We start from the raw sequence: 14,412 nt of genomic DNA, 5'->3' as shown, positions 1-14,412 counted from the left end.
TCCTTTAAAATTCCGACACTCAAAATGACACAAGAAGTTGCTAACTGCGTCTGCCATGATGCAGTTTTTTTGACAGTTTTACTGGAAAAGTAGCCGTTCAATGCTGGGCTCACAAATAATGTTTTTACTTAGCAGCCTAAGTGCGCAATTTGCCTTGATATATTATCAGAAAGGCTGATCCACTAGCTATAAAAGATACTCGTAACTGCTCGTCCAATATTATAACTGCATTAATGATTGCCATGCGCTCCTGGGTAGCAACACGGATTTATCTGCCAGTTCCAAGCTGAAGATTTACGTAACGCCACTTATTTTTTTATCTGATAAAACGTATAGGCTATCTACGGTCGTACGACTTTTGGAGCTTGTCAGTGATGTTACTGATGCTATTTCAATACTTGATAAATGCACCTATTCAGAAAATAAAATACGTGATGATTATTTTCTCGGTAATACATTAAGCCCTCCAAAGCTGTTTTTAAGGGCGCCGTCTGGTTGGGGTGTATGTTTGTTAGCGAGGCGGGATAATAAGCGTGACGCTCGTTGGTATTTCTAGCGCGGTATCGCCTCTAAGCGCAATGCTCTGAACTGGCGCGCCGTCTTATAGTCGTCGTAGGAAAACTGTGAAATTTGAGCGGTGACCGTAACATTGTATGGTGAAGAAATGAAGATAAAGGTGTAATGCAAGTCCCTTAAGTGCTTTCAGGAATCTCTACCTTTTGTTTTACGCCTAAAAATTACTTCGAAAACACGCTTTTAGCCATTTTCAATCTTTAAAAAAAAAAAAACATTTTAAAACTTAATCGGAAATCAAAAGTACTTTTTGGCCCTCAGCGAACTCTTAAATACTTTTCGTAAACAGACCCCACTAGAATATCTTGAGTAGTTATGAAATCACATAGTTTTTCCTGAAGCTCTGTGAACTATATGTGTGCCCGGGTAACCGGTGCTCACTCTTCATGATTAACTACTTCATTACACGTTATGTTCTTGTATCGAGGCAATAATCTTTTTATTGATTTTTTTTGCAAACTATTTTTACAAGATAGGCCTGTTTACTAAAAGTGCTATGCTGGCTTAAAACGTCAGAAACGTGCTCATAGTACTCAACACACTGAAATGATATTTTATATTTTACCATAGAAGAAGTCTACAATTAGCAAAGAACCGAAAATAAAAATTCATTTTTTACGTGTTGTAGACAGATTAGTGAGGTGGTCGAAAAATACCACTCTGCTGCCGTCTATCTAAACTGTCAGTTGCAATTGTAAAAAGCATTTTTAATTGGATTCATACAACTAAGAGTCTCAATATCATGGATTATTCTTTAGTGACAAATTCACGTTGCCCGTTTTGCTAGAACGGTTTTCAAAAAATTAATCTTAAAAAACCACTGACCACATGTATATGCATATATATATAGTAAATTATTATGCGTGTACAAATGAAAATTGCTTTTTTATAGTATTAATTTTCACACACACACACATGCACACATGGGCGATAATCTGTAGGATTCTTAGGGGGGCGCAGGACAACGGTAATCATTCCCATTTCACAGTTAGGAATTTGAAAAGCGCAAACGCCCCCCCCCCCCCTCAGAAAGGAGCTTTTTTGATTCCAGGGAGGGGGGGGGGGTAACCCCAGGCCCCCTTTAGGGATCTACGCCCATGCATGTATACCACGAGTTTCCTTACGACACTCCTAACCAGGCGACAATGGCAACATGCTCGTGGGGGGAGGGGGGAGGACTCGCGCCGGGACTCGCACCCGGAACCTCGCGGCTGGAAGGCCGGCGGGGTCGCGCCAAGGCGGGCGGGTCTCGTGGCTGCGGTGCAGCGAGCGAGGCTGCAGCTGCAGCCGGAGACACGAGGTCGCGCGCCTGCGTGCTCCGTCTCACACGCCATCTTGGATTTTCCTTTTTCACTCAACTTACAATGCTCTAGGCACGTTACGGAAAAAAAAAATGACGAGAGTGGATTTTTACGATGCGTGCGAACTATGCAACGAAATTTTCACAGGATGAAAAAAAGGCTACACACGTATGTGCTTTTAAATCTTATTCTTTAGTGTTTAATATTAAAATTTGGTCTATGTAATTTAAAAAAACTTTTTCAGGTGTATTTATGTAAGGTTATGTTCCCGTATGTATAATTTATTTGCAATATAAATTACTTTTTTTATTAAGTAACTAAAATTAATAATTTAATATTTCAGCATATTTATTGAATTTCATTACAAAATTAAAATACATCTAAGTTATTCTACTAAATTAAATAATTAATTTCATTCACATGTTTATATTTATATTGAATACCTAGTATTTATTTAAATTATTTAATTTGACTGAATTTATACATTACCGCCGTTTTTATAATATCACTACAGCCCGCCTATATGGACTCACATACAGTGTGCAGAGCTTCAGACGAAACCAAGCGTTTTGTAAACTGCTCAAGATATCCGAGTGTGTCTGTTTGCGAAAAGCACTTAAGGTACCGCTGGGGGCGGGTGAGTAGCCGCCATATTGGATTATGGCATCTCTGATTATGATTTCACATACACCATCTTTGATTCCACCATATTGTTGTTGAATACTGGATGTTGCCGTCTTCGATGATGTAATGGTCTGCCATGTTGTTTTCTTCTGCTGGATATAGCCAACTTAGTTTTTACTGTTTGTTTTTAAAGTGCGCCAGTATCTATGAGTCTCATGTACATGAAGTCGATGTTCCATTACCTACCAGTGTTGTGATGGCCCTTACAGGAATATTAAATTTATTTTTATGCAAAAACATTGGCAGCGAAGTGATTCGAACCATGACAGGTCAGATCTCTGGTATGAAAGAATTACAACTTTGACCAAACAACATTTGAAACATATACCAGAATCAAAGTATAACACTTATTCGGACTTAAATTTTTTTTTAATATGAATGATAACAGCCTCATCTGTTCGAGGCCAGTCTCCCATCTTTGTTGTAAATACTTATTACTAAAAGTGCTAGTGTCGCATATTGTACATGCCGTCTGCTAGAGTTTGCTGATGCAATCTTTGTTTTCAATGATTGCTACTAGGAGCTCTAGTGTCGCATTTTGACATATCGTCTGCTAGAAGACATTGCTGCCATCTTGGCTTAGTTAGGGTAGACTGGGTACGATTGTGCCAGGGTACGGTCGTGACAGTCGTGGTATTGGCGAAACTATAAGGAATAATGAGGGAGGGGGGTGCAAGGGAAGAGAGGAGCGGCGCGCCTGTCCGCACGTGTTCCACAGTATTGCGTCAGCCGGCGCGCGACGCGGCTTGCAGAGTACCACAGTACTATTCTTTCATGAAAAGTAAGTTTTTTTGTTCGATTTCTTTGTGTGATTGTTGTTTTGTGTATACAGATAGAGTGTATACAGATAAGTGTTTTTTCTCGTAAAAACTTAAACATTAGTGGTTAAATAGCAGTGATTTTTTTGAACGTAGGTTATCCGGTATAGACATGGCAATTGTTTTTTTCTGCGAATGCATGCAATAGGTACGGTTGTACAGTTGTGACATAAGTAAATATACATGTGTGTGTATATATATATACTTTTAGATGGATAAAATGCCGAGAAAAATGTAAGCTCTGGTCCCACTTTGAGTGCACCGATTGTAGACGCCATTACATTTGTCATAACTGTGAAGTGTCTGACTAGATCTCAGTAGGTTACTTTTTTAGAAGTAAGGACTTCCTTAGATTTTATTGATTTTGTTTTTGTTGTTGCATGTTCACTTATACAAATGTTTATTTAAGCTGTTATACAGCTTATTAGAATTTTAGTTAACTATTGGCTGAATTATATGATGACTGTTAATAATTAAAGATGCTATAGAGCCTTATAAGTTATAAGTGATGCAAATTTTTCTTTGTTACCGACGTATTTCATCACAAAATGATTGTATGACATTTATTACGTGCAATAAAGTCCATTAAAGACCATTTATGTGTATTTTTGAACCTGTAACTTTTGACCCCAGGCACTGTCACAACTGTCCTTGGGGTGGGGACGATTGTGAAATTTGTTTCTTTTTACGAGGGGATTTCAGGGTAGGTTTAAAGATTTAATCATTTGTGTCTGGTTCCTATTTGCCTCTTTCTTGTATACAAATGTACACACACGCCTTCATGTGAACCTCATTTGTTCAGAACTTGTGTCGTTTGTGCTAAGTATACAAGAGCTGGTATGCTAGTTAGTGCAACATAAAATTAGCCATTATACAATTAGTAAATAAAGGTTTATTATTGTTTCCAAATTTGTATTTTTCTGGCGCAGTTACAGTTATTGTACAAAAATTAAATTTCCTACTTAACACGTAAACGTTTACGGTGTATATTGTCAGCTTATAGTTGAAATATATTTATTAAAAAATTGAAAATAGTTTGAAATTTACAATGTGGCTAGTACATCAACAAAAACCATACTGCGGTACATGTTGAAAATGAACTTCATTGCTTGTCACACAATTTATAATTATTGGCTTATAATTTCTCAAAATACCAGCGTTTAGTGTCATATGTGGCTCATGCAGTTGATGTGTTTATTTCCTGGCACCGCAACTCTAAAATCAGTCATGCATAACGTAACGGCCAAAGTTCAAATTGTTTAATGTAATTCATTCTTTTATTTAGCGTCTCCGTTCCAGGGAAAATAAATCTGTGAAGCGTTGTTACGGAAACAGTTTCCTGGAAGACACTTAAAAAAAATTAAAAAAAAAAAAAGACACCGGTTTGTCTTATTCTTGGTAGAGAAAGTTAGAAATAAGAAATCCTAACCCAGGAGATCTTTCCGTCTGTCATGGGGAAAATAAACCCAACGATGAACCTAAACAGGTATCATGGACAAAACAACAACGACAGAAGAGACGATCACAAGAATTCTGTAGAAGGCATTTAGTCATGAAAAATAATAATAATAATAACAGCACAGACGAACACAGTGTGCTACTGTTTTGCGTTATGTTTTAAATGTTATTTCTTACCTATTTTGCATTTATGAATTTTTTTCCCCCATGACAAACAGTGCAAAACTGAAATGGTGTATGTCCAAGAAGTTACATTAAATCAAAATTCCCCATTGCATGATCATTTAAAGAACGTAAGTACCAAGAGAACCTTCCGTTTCGCGGCATATCAGTCCTTCGGGCTAGATTTCATGGTTGTATACCTACATCCTCTAGAACTGGTCAGCATTTCAGTAGCTGTTTACTATGTTAGAAGTGATTTTCGTGTTACGACGTTCCACGCGAATAGCATTGAATATAACGCCAAATGCTCTTCATCAGCTTATACTGTATTATATATACTGTATTACTGTATGTTAGATATAGCATGACGGTTTTTCGACAGGTGCTTCCTCGAACAGCCAAATATTGTATGGAAAAAAAAGGTTCATGTAGATACAGGCTAGCTTAACGTGTATAAAAATTATTATATTCTAACATCATTAGAATATTTTGCTGTCGAAGTAGGAATGTTCATATAATGCATGATGAGTTTTTTCGTTTTATCGTCTTAACTTTTCTAAGGGCTATTTCTAAAATTTTTAACTCTGTACCTCCCTTGTATTTGTTGTGCCAAAAATATTTTTAACAGATGTTCACTTACTGTAATACTGTGGTTGTAAAAGTCACGCAATATATGGTAATTACGAATAATTTCTACACACATATCACACTAAGTTAATATTTGTTGAAAATATTTGTGGCAGAACCATAAATGCAAGAGAGGTAAAGAGGCAAAATTTTGTAAAAAGTCCTTAAAAAATGAAAGATGATAAAACAAAACAAAAAAAATTGGTTGTCTGTAATGTCGGTTTACGGACGATAGTTTAACGTGACAACGTCATAACAACACATTGATGAAATGATTGCATACTTTTATGAATAAAATTGAATCATTTTTATTGAATTATCACTATTTTGTATGGATACAAAGAAGGAGTGAAATGAAATCTACAATTTAATTGATAAATTTACTTTTATTTGCACTCATTAATTCAAATATGTTTATTACTTTAACGAAGAGATTATTTTAACTATAACTTTTATACATGTTTGCTATTTAACTTATTCCAATCGGTGTTATTCTGTTAAGGATTGGACGATGATACGAAAAGTAGTAAACGAATGGGAGTGTTTCAAGTTTAATGTGCCTCGAAAATGTCAAATCGATGGTTGTTCCAATCGAGTGGAAGAGAGATAGATGCGGCGCAAGCGTACAATGAACGTAACGGGACACAGCGTAACGGGACAACGTGCGTAACGGGACAATTTTTCGTGCGAGCAGCCGGCGTTCATCGATTTATTAGACGTCGTCACGTCAAAATATCAACATGGCGTGTGGGATCGAGCTTCAAGCAGGTGTCTTGAGCAAAGCGCACAGTCATATGGAGGGTGTGTCAAGTCACGTAAATTAAATGTACAGCTGTTAAAGATTCCAAGCAGATGATAAAAAAAATAACAAGTGAAAAGACTGGTGGGAGCCTTTACGAACACGCTCCGTGGCGGAGAGCCGTGTATATATCCACAGAATATGGGATGTTTGCGCGACCGCAAGTGTGTGACCTGTTTGCGTTGTGCCGTGTCATTAGCATATACCGATACCTGTCCAGCCCACCCGCCCTCCCTCCCCACTCCTTCATCGACATCCTGTTCGCGCCTGCCACTTGAGGGATTAGCAGGGCTGCCAAGCCTCCCGCCCGGTCGATGAGCGAAGGCCACGCGCGCGCTACCTATAGGTTACTCGCATAGTCCGTGACACGTGACTCCGTATCAAATCTGAAACATCTCAAAAGTAGCCATCAGTGCACTGTTTTTTTTTTTTTTTTTTTTGTAAATCGAACAGAGATACTCAGTAAAATTACAGATGATTGTAAAGTTGCACATTTAAATGATAAAAAACTGTATCACTACAAAATAACGTTCGCAATAACACTGGGTTAATATTCTTACGCGCAGGCATTTATGCTTTTTGTTGTCCCAGCAGGGCCTACAACAGTTAAAGTTATTTGAAAACCGTTCCCTGAACAGCTTTCCAGTATTACCTGCGCACATAATAAGCACGATACTACAAAATAACTAAAATGTTTGATTATTCGATTATTTTTTCCATTCTTAAAAAAAAATTTGAAATATAAAATTATGCGTCAATTTTCGTAAGAAATACTCAGTAATATCTATATAAAAAGTATTTCATATAAATGCAAAACTACAATATCTTTCTTGTATTATCACAAACTATTTCTTGGAAACAAGTTTACAGGGGAATCTTTTGTCAAACTAGAAGTAGAAAGATATATAAAAATATAGATATTTAAAAACATAGACATTTTAATATTTTAATTGCCGAGACATATGTGGAGATATGTATATATATATATATATATATATATATATATAGAGAGAGAGAGAGATAGAGAGAAGTAGACACATAAATGTGTGTATATATATATATATATCGAGTTATCGAGTTATTGGTTATGTTGGTATGTTTGCGTAGATAGAGATATAGAGAGATGTTTTGTATATGTGTAACTTCTCGCATATTATAAAAAAATATGTCGGCATTGAAACGCATGCCGGGCATTAGTTTGTTTAGTAATAAACAAAATGCAGCTCGTCCCTTAAAAATCTTGGAACATTGTACACAAACAGATTAGGAGTATTTCACAGTGTATGGGTGAGTGTTGTTATTTTGAAACGTGGCAGAAATCAATAATATATTCAAAATATTAGCTCAAATAACAACAGAAATATCAGTGGTTTATTCATATTAATAGAAAATAAAATAATACACGTCATGACTCCTGATATATGTTTTTCTTCCTTTTTCACTCCCTCAAAAAAAATTAAAATAAGAGCAGGAGCAAAAAAGATAAATAAAAGAACATTCAAGTCAGAGGAAATGTATACATAAATTTGCACAAAAATTACTTAGTAACTTGAATGAAGCAATAATTATAGTCCTAAATTTTATTTCAATGTTTTGTGACTTTCAAAAAATATTGAGCGCTCTGAAACAGCATTTTTCGGATCACCCAACACTAAAACGGCGGGTTCTTGTAAGAGAAAATCAGGTAAAATAACAGGAACAATATTAAACAGTAAAAAAAATTACATTTATCTTTTATTTTAAATCCCAACAGGTGTCTAAAACTTTCTTGTCCCTGTTCTCGGGTGCTTAAAGGAGAATGGTTAAAATTAAATTGTTTGTTGGTTTGCGACTGTCAGCTTTTATTACGGCCTGGTGTAAGCGAAAGTGTACATCGTGAAAGTTTATCGCTCCGCGACGGTGATTGTCACCGGAACTGCTTTATTGATTACTTTTATCGCGTGTGATTGCCAGCTGCGGTTGTTGAAGTTGCTACACTGTTATAAACTGCAGTGAATTATCGAACTTTTTTTCTCTCAACTGGATCTTCATAGAAACTACACCGACTTTCCATTACAAAGTTCTGTGTTCCTATTGAAAACAGGGTAATGGAAACTGGCAGGTAGCAAAAAGAGTGTTTGAGATGCATACGTAACAAGATTTGGGAGGTCTCATTTAAACTCTTGAACCGACCTTCGCTGAAATTTCTTATTTTTTTAGCATCGATAATTAAAACAAATTTTGTTGGCAATCCTTTAATTTTTGGATGGAAAAATCGGTGTTTTTTTTTGGTGATAATAAAAGCTATGTTTTTAATCCCAAAAAAATATTTTTGTCTTGCTATTTTACAACAGGGGTTGTCAATTCTGGTTCATCACGTTGGACGCCGTATCGCCTGTCAAAGGCAAACGCAGACAAAAGTTCCTGGCAATCGCTCTCTGCTTTGGGATCGCTCCTAAAAAAAGATTCGTCTGAGCGCAGGTCAAATATGTATGTTTAAAATAATTAGCATCTGCTTATTTACGAATATACGCGAGACTTTTTAAAGAACAATAAAATGTACATTTAAGGTGAGGAATTTCACAGCATGAAGCTGCATTTTAAGTAATCTGAATATCACACACTTTTTTTAATTTGTTTTTTATTTGTATTTTTATTTGTTTACTATATTAATACTATGTTCATGCAATAATTAAAAAAAGGGGTTTGTCTGCAAAATCGGTTTACTGACGATAATTTTACGTGATAACGTCATAAGAATTCATTGATGAAAAATTGCATACTTTTTAATTTTTAAATATTATTTACAGTTTTTGCATATTTAATTTAAATAATTTATTTAAATATAATCACGAACAATTAGTTAAAAAGCCCGCCTTAACCTGTTTGATATTATAGATTTTCTCGCACGGTGGTTGGCCGGTTCTTGCACGCTCGGCCCAGGCGGAACGTGACAATGAGTCATGCTTTTTCGTGCGTGCAGCCGGTGTTCATCGATTTACAAGACGTTATCAACTCAAAAAAATATTTCATAAAGATAACTACATTGCTCTTTATTAAGAAGCTCCAGGCTTTTGTCAGTGTTCAGAACCAGGAAAATACCTATTACCTACCTACAAAACACCAATGTCTGCATGCAGTGGCGAACGCAGGGGAAGGGGAAAGCATTGGGGGGATATTTTCCCCTCCCCCCGAAGTTGGGAAACAATTTGCATAATATCAGTGAAAGCAGTATGTTATTTAGAGTGATGCAAGGAGAGTTATTACAACACCTGCAATTACAACTGTGTGAAAAGCCGCGTCACCTATGGCTACTACTGTAGGACCATATGGCGGTCAGTTAGTGTCGATATCAATGTAAAACATTTTGAATAACCACTGTATTTTTTTTTGTGAATTGAACTGAAATATTCATGTAAAATTACAGATATTTGTAAATTTTAACATTTACATGAAAAAAAAAAACTGCATCAGTACAAAATAGTGGGCATCTACGCTCTGTGTTTTCCCAGCACCTCCAATAGTTAAAAGTTATTTGTAAACCGTTCCCTGAATAGCTTTCCAGTATTAACTGCGCACATTAACAAGCATAACAAAAACCAAATAAAGTCGAATTATTGAATATTCTATTATATTTACCACGGTTAAAAAAATTGCTTGAATGAAACATCAATTCAAAATATAAATTTATGCACCTAAAAAGTACGGAGTATTATCTCGAAAAAAATTATTTCATATAGGCTTACCATAGCCTTGTGCTGTACAATGTTACAATTTTTTTTCTTGTGGTATTACAAACTATTTCTAGGCAACTGGTTTCCAAATGAATCTTTTGTAATGTACGGAATTTTTTTTCTTCTGTGCATGTTTCTAAATGTATGTATGTATGTATGTATGTATGTATGTATGTATGTGTGTATGTATATAGTTACGATTTATTAAAATAAAAATAATAAATCGTCGTGGGAAAAATTACTGGGTTGGTAAATGGATAGCCCAACTAAAGATTTTACTACACAGGTTTATTAATCTTCAATATTTACATCAATAAAAAATAATCTTCAAAAATGACTAATAATCAATTACTCTTAAAAATGTTTACTCCCCAGTCACTCAGTTCTTACTCACTGCACACCTCGCTGGGCCGCACCTCTGGCGCAACTCTCGCCACAGCACCCCTCGTGGTCCTCCGTCGCGGGACTCCGTCGCCGCACTCCGCCGCCGCCGCCGCACTTCCCTTTTCCGAGGATCCGCTCGATGCTTGGCTCAGAAATTCGTTCGGGACTCTCGCCATGCAACTATCGCCGAGAAACTCACTCGCCGAGGAACTCGCTCGCCCAGGAACTCCGCCGCAACCGCGGCACTATAGCCCAGACACTCGCCCCGGAACTGAACTCCCAACTGAACTCTTTGGAGGCCGGCGTCCTGGGATTATATGGGCCCAGTTGCCTCTTCTAGAAGTTGTGAGTGCGGCTGGGGCCAGTCGCGTCATTCCGCGCCGACCCGACGCCAGGAATCTCGAGACACGCGTCGGCGACTCGCGGAACTCCCCAGCTGTCAGATAACTGCGTCGAGACAGAGCGCCGCGCGAGGAGTGTTGGGCAGGAGGGAGGGGCAGCGGCGACCCTTGTAATCTACCAGGCACGCGCGCGGTACGTCTCACGTTGCGGCGGCAACGTGACGTCAGTGGCTGTGCTATGCCGCCAACCAGCTCCGAACCTGCGCACGCCGCGGCCCTGCTCACGTTCGTAACAATATATATATATACACACCTTCTTCCCCAACGAAAAAAAATTCCCTGTAACTAGCAACGACTGCACGGCGGACGCTGGGAGCTTGTCGAGCCGGCCGCTGGTGGGCTGAGCGGCGCTGCTGCTGCGCCGGCCAGAGACAACAAACCTCTGCCAGCGGGACTGACGCCAGGGTCAGTGTCGCTCGTGCGGCCGGCCTAGGCGCGGTCACGCGCCGCGCTCGAGCGAGCGACTCAGCGGGACATTGGACGTCCTCCACGACATACGTATTATTAAAGAAAAAAAAATTGGTTGAGTGTAAAGTCGGTTTACGGACGATAGTTTAACGTGACAACGTCATAACAAAACAATGATGAAATGATTGCATACTTTATGAATAAAATTGAATCATTTTAATTTTAATAATAAAAGAATAAATAGTTGAAATTATACTAGTATTCAGATTTTAAAATGCAAGAATAATTAACCTTTATTGCCGAAATTGTTGTTGTAATAAGCAATGAAAACCACATTAACTTTTCACTTCACTTTATAAACAGTCGAGTGGAAGAGAGATAGATGCGGCGCAAGCGTACAATGAGCGTAACGGAAAAATGTGCGTAACGTGACATTTTTTCGTGCGTGCAGCCGGCGTTCATCGATTTATTAGACGTCACATCAAACAAAAAATATTGTTTCCCTGGGTCCACACGCGACAAAAGTGAAACTTCTTGCTTATTACGTGTAGATACATTATTTACATTTGCATTCACACTATTCACAGAAAAAAGAATCACATTTATACAGGTAATTACACAAACCAATAAATATTTTCCACCCAAATAAATGAGTTGAGATAATTTAAACTAAATAAAAGATATATGGTAGCGTCAATCGTTAGCCGTTACGAAAACTGAGGAGTATACAAACACCAGCAGCGTTACGAGAATCCCGTAGCATTACTGCTGCGTCATTTCTGCCGTCACCCCTTCCGGCATATATCATGCTCTGCTACGTACCTATTCCCTCCCTCCTGGCCGTATTCCCGTTCGACCGCTAGCGCATGCGTTGTAGTGGCGTCGCCGCTGACGCACTTTCCTTCTCCACCCCGTAACTAACTATTCCGATCATGCGATCGGATATTTCGTAACGCTCGAATATTGTTGTCCCCTCAGTAAAGTTTCACTTCAAAAAAAATGAGAGCGAGTCTTTCATTACGCGCCAGTACTCGGCAACGAGCGAATTCATGTGTTCTCGTGTTGCAAATACAATTATAATACGAAACTCGGACACGAAATCTAACATAGACATCATTAAAATAATGTCGATAGTGATAAATATACGCAAATTGTGTTTTTAACTAAATTTCTGGACGCAAATCACACGTAGTTTCCGCATCCGCCGCTAGAAATCGCTTCTGGAGTGCTACGTCGAATATCTAATCATTCCATTGTGAAGATCGAAATGTAAAACTTTATAATGAAACCGCTCCGAAAAATACTTGATGAAAATACTAAACCCCGGCTGTGGACCTGATTTTCTACATGGCATTTTATTAAAACACTGCCCACCTTGTTAAAATTCATTAAACAGAGAATTCTATAACCTTTCCCCTTTTCTCTATGAACTTTGGTTCGCGCCATCCGCCACAGCATCGTGGTTACACATTTCCGTTCCATGCGACTTCCGTTCCATTCGTCAAATTTCTCCTACCAACTGCCGTATGCTGAGAGCTAAGATGTTAAACATCAGAATATTAGTTTCATGGCGAACGCAGCTAGTGCGTTATCGAGATTATAAAACCTAATAACATTTTTTATTGTAGGTAGGGACCGAAAAATTTTGCAGGTTCATTTTGAGATACGATAAAATTCAAATGTGTATACCTAGAACCATACACTTTTCGCGAAAAGTTTTTTTTTTTTTTTTTTAAAGACCAGCTGTGTGCTAAAACTTTGTAGCACAGTCTGTGTTTCGTGATTGGCTGGGTTTATGTCAGGTGCATGTCTACTGCCAGCACACCAATAATAAATCATCCAGCGCGGAAATAACGCGTCTGAATGGCCCGACCGCCAATTACAAGAGAACACTCGCTAGAGCAAAAAACGCCTCGCTTCAGTCTAATAAGCCATCAGTAGAGACTGGAAAAATTCGCGCTTTCGATGACCTCTAGGATAGACTCCACAACCCTCTACATACTCAGGCAAATGCCACTTGCTCATTGGCTACTGACTCGTGACACTTGTCAACTGGGACGCTTGCGATTCGATACTTTTTTGGTTGAAGGTTTCCCATTGGATAAAAGTCCTTCAGATAAACTGTAAGCCAATCACAGAAGCAATATAAATGTACAGTTTTTTGGATTCTAGCATATCGTGAAATGAATCCGCGAATTTTTCCGGTCTCTAGCCATCAGATTATTTCACGATTAAAATACATGCCCTTATGTATAGCCTATCTTTAAACTGCTTCCGCTATTGGTGCACAGTTTGCAGGGAACACTCTTGGCCAATGAGAAACCGTCATCTAAAGAATTACCGAACAACAGACTACCAAGTTAAGAGACGTCTCACCAGTCAGGTGACATTTGCCCGAGTGTATAGAACTATGGAGTCTTTCGTACATGTAATAGATAGAGACATGCAAAATTCGCGGTTTCGATGGCCTTCAGGATAGACTGCACATACTCCTGTACACTCGGGCAAATAACGCAAGTTCATTGGCTGCCGACTTGTAAGTCGTCTCAGCTGATTTGTCTATGATTCGATCCTTCTTTGGTTGAGGGTTTATAACTGGTTGAGATTCGTCCAGATGAACGGTAAGCCAATAGCAAAATTATCTAAGAGGTAAATGTGTTTGAATTCTAGCCTATCACCGAATGAATCCGTGAATTTGGCAGGTTTCTAGTAATAGAAAACGCGTTTTTTTTCCGGGTCCCTATTTTGGATTTTAAAGCTTTAAGTGTTTGATCTTACATTACTAACGCATTTAAACATAATATAAAACAGATTACTCCTTTTTTAATTTCATAATTTTAACTAAATTACGTGTGTGCTGGTTTAACATCTACAGTAATATTATAGAGTGTGAGTTTGTTTGTTTGTTTGCAATAATTAAACTCTTGACATATCCCTAAGGGTTTTTATAAAACTACATAGATGACTCCAGATGGACATAGACGATATTTCATTTTAATAATTTTAAAAGGTCTGCAAGCTTACGCAGAGTGAAACGTTATAGATACAACACGCAAACGACATGTTTATGCAAATAGGCAGTAG

This window comes from Bacillus rossius, chromosome 8, assembly GCF_032445375.1.
Source record: "Bacillus rossius redtenbacheri isolate Brsri chromosome 8, Brsri_v3, whole genome shotgun sequence".
Classification (NCBI taxonomy): Eukaryota; Metazoa; Arthropoda; class Insecta; order Phasmatodea; family Bacillidae; genus Bacillus; species Bacillus rossius.
The sequence above is the reverse complement of the archived record's forward strand: the minus strand, read 5'-3'. Positions refer to the sequence as shown.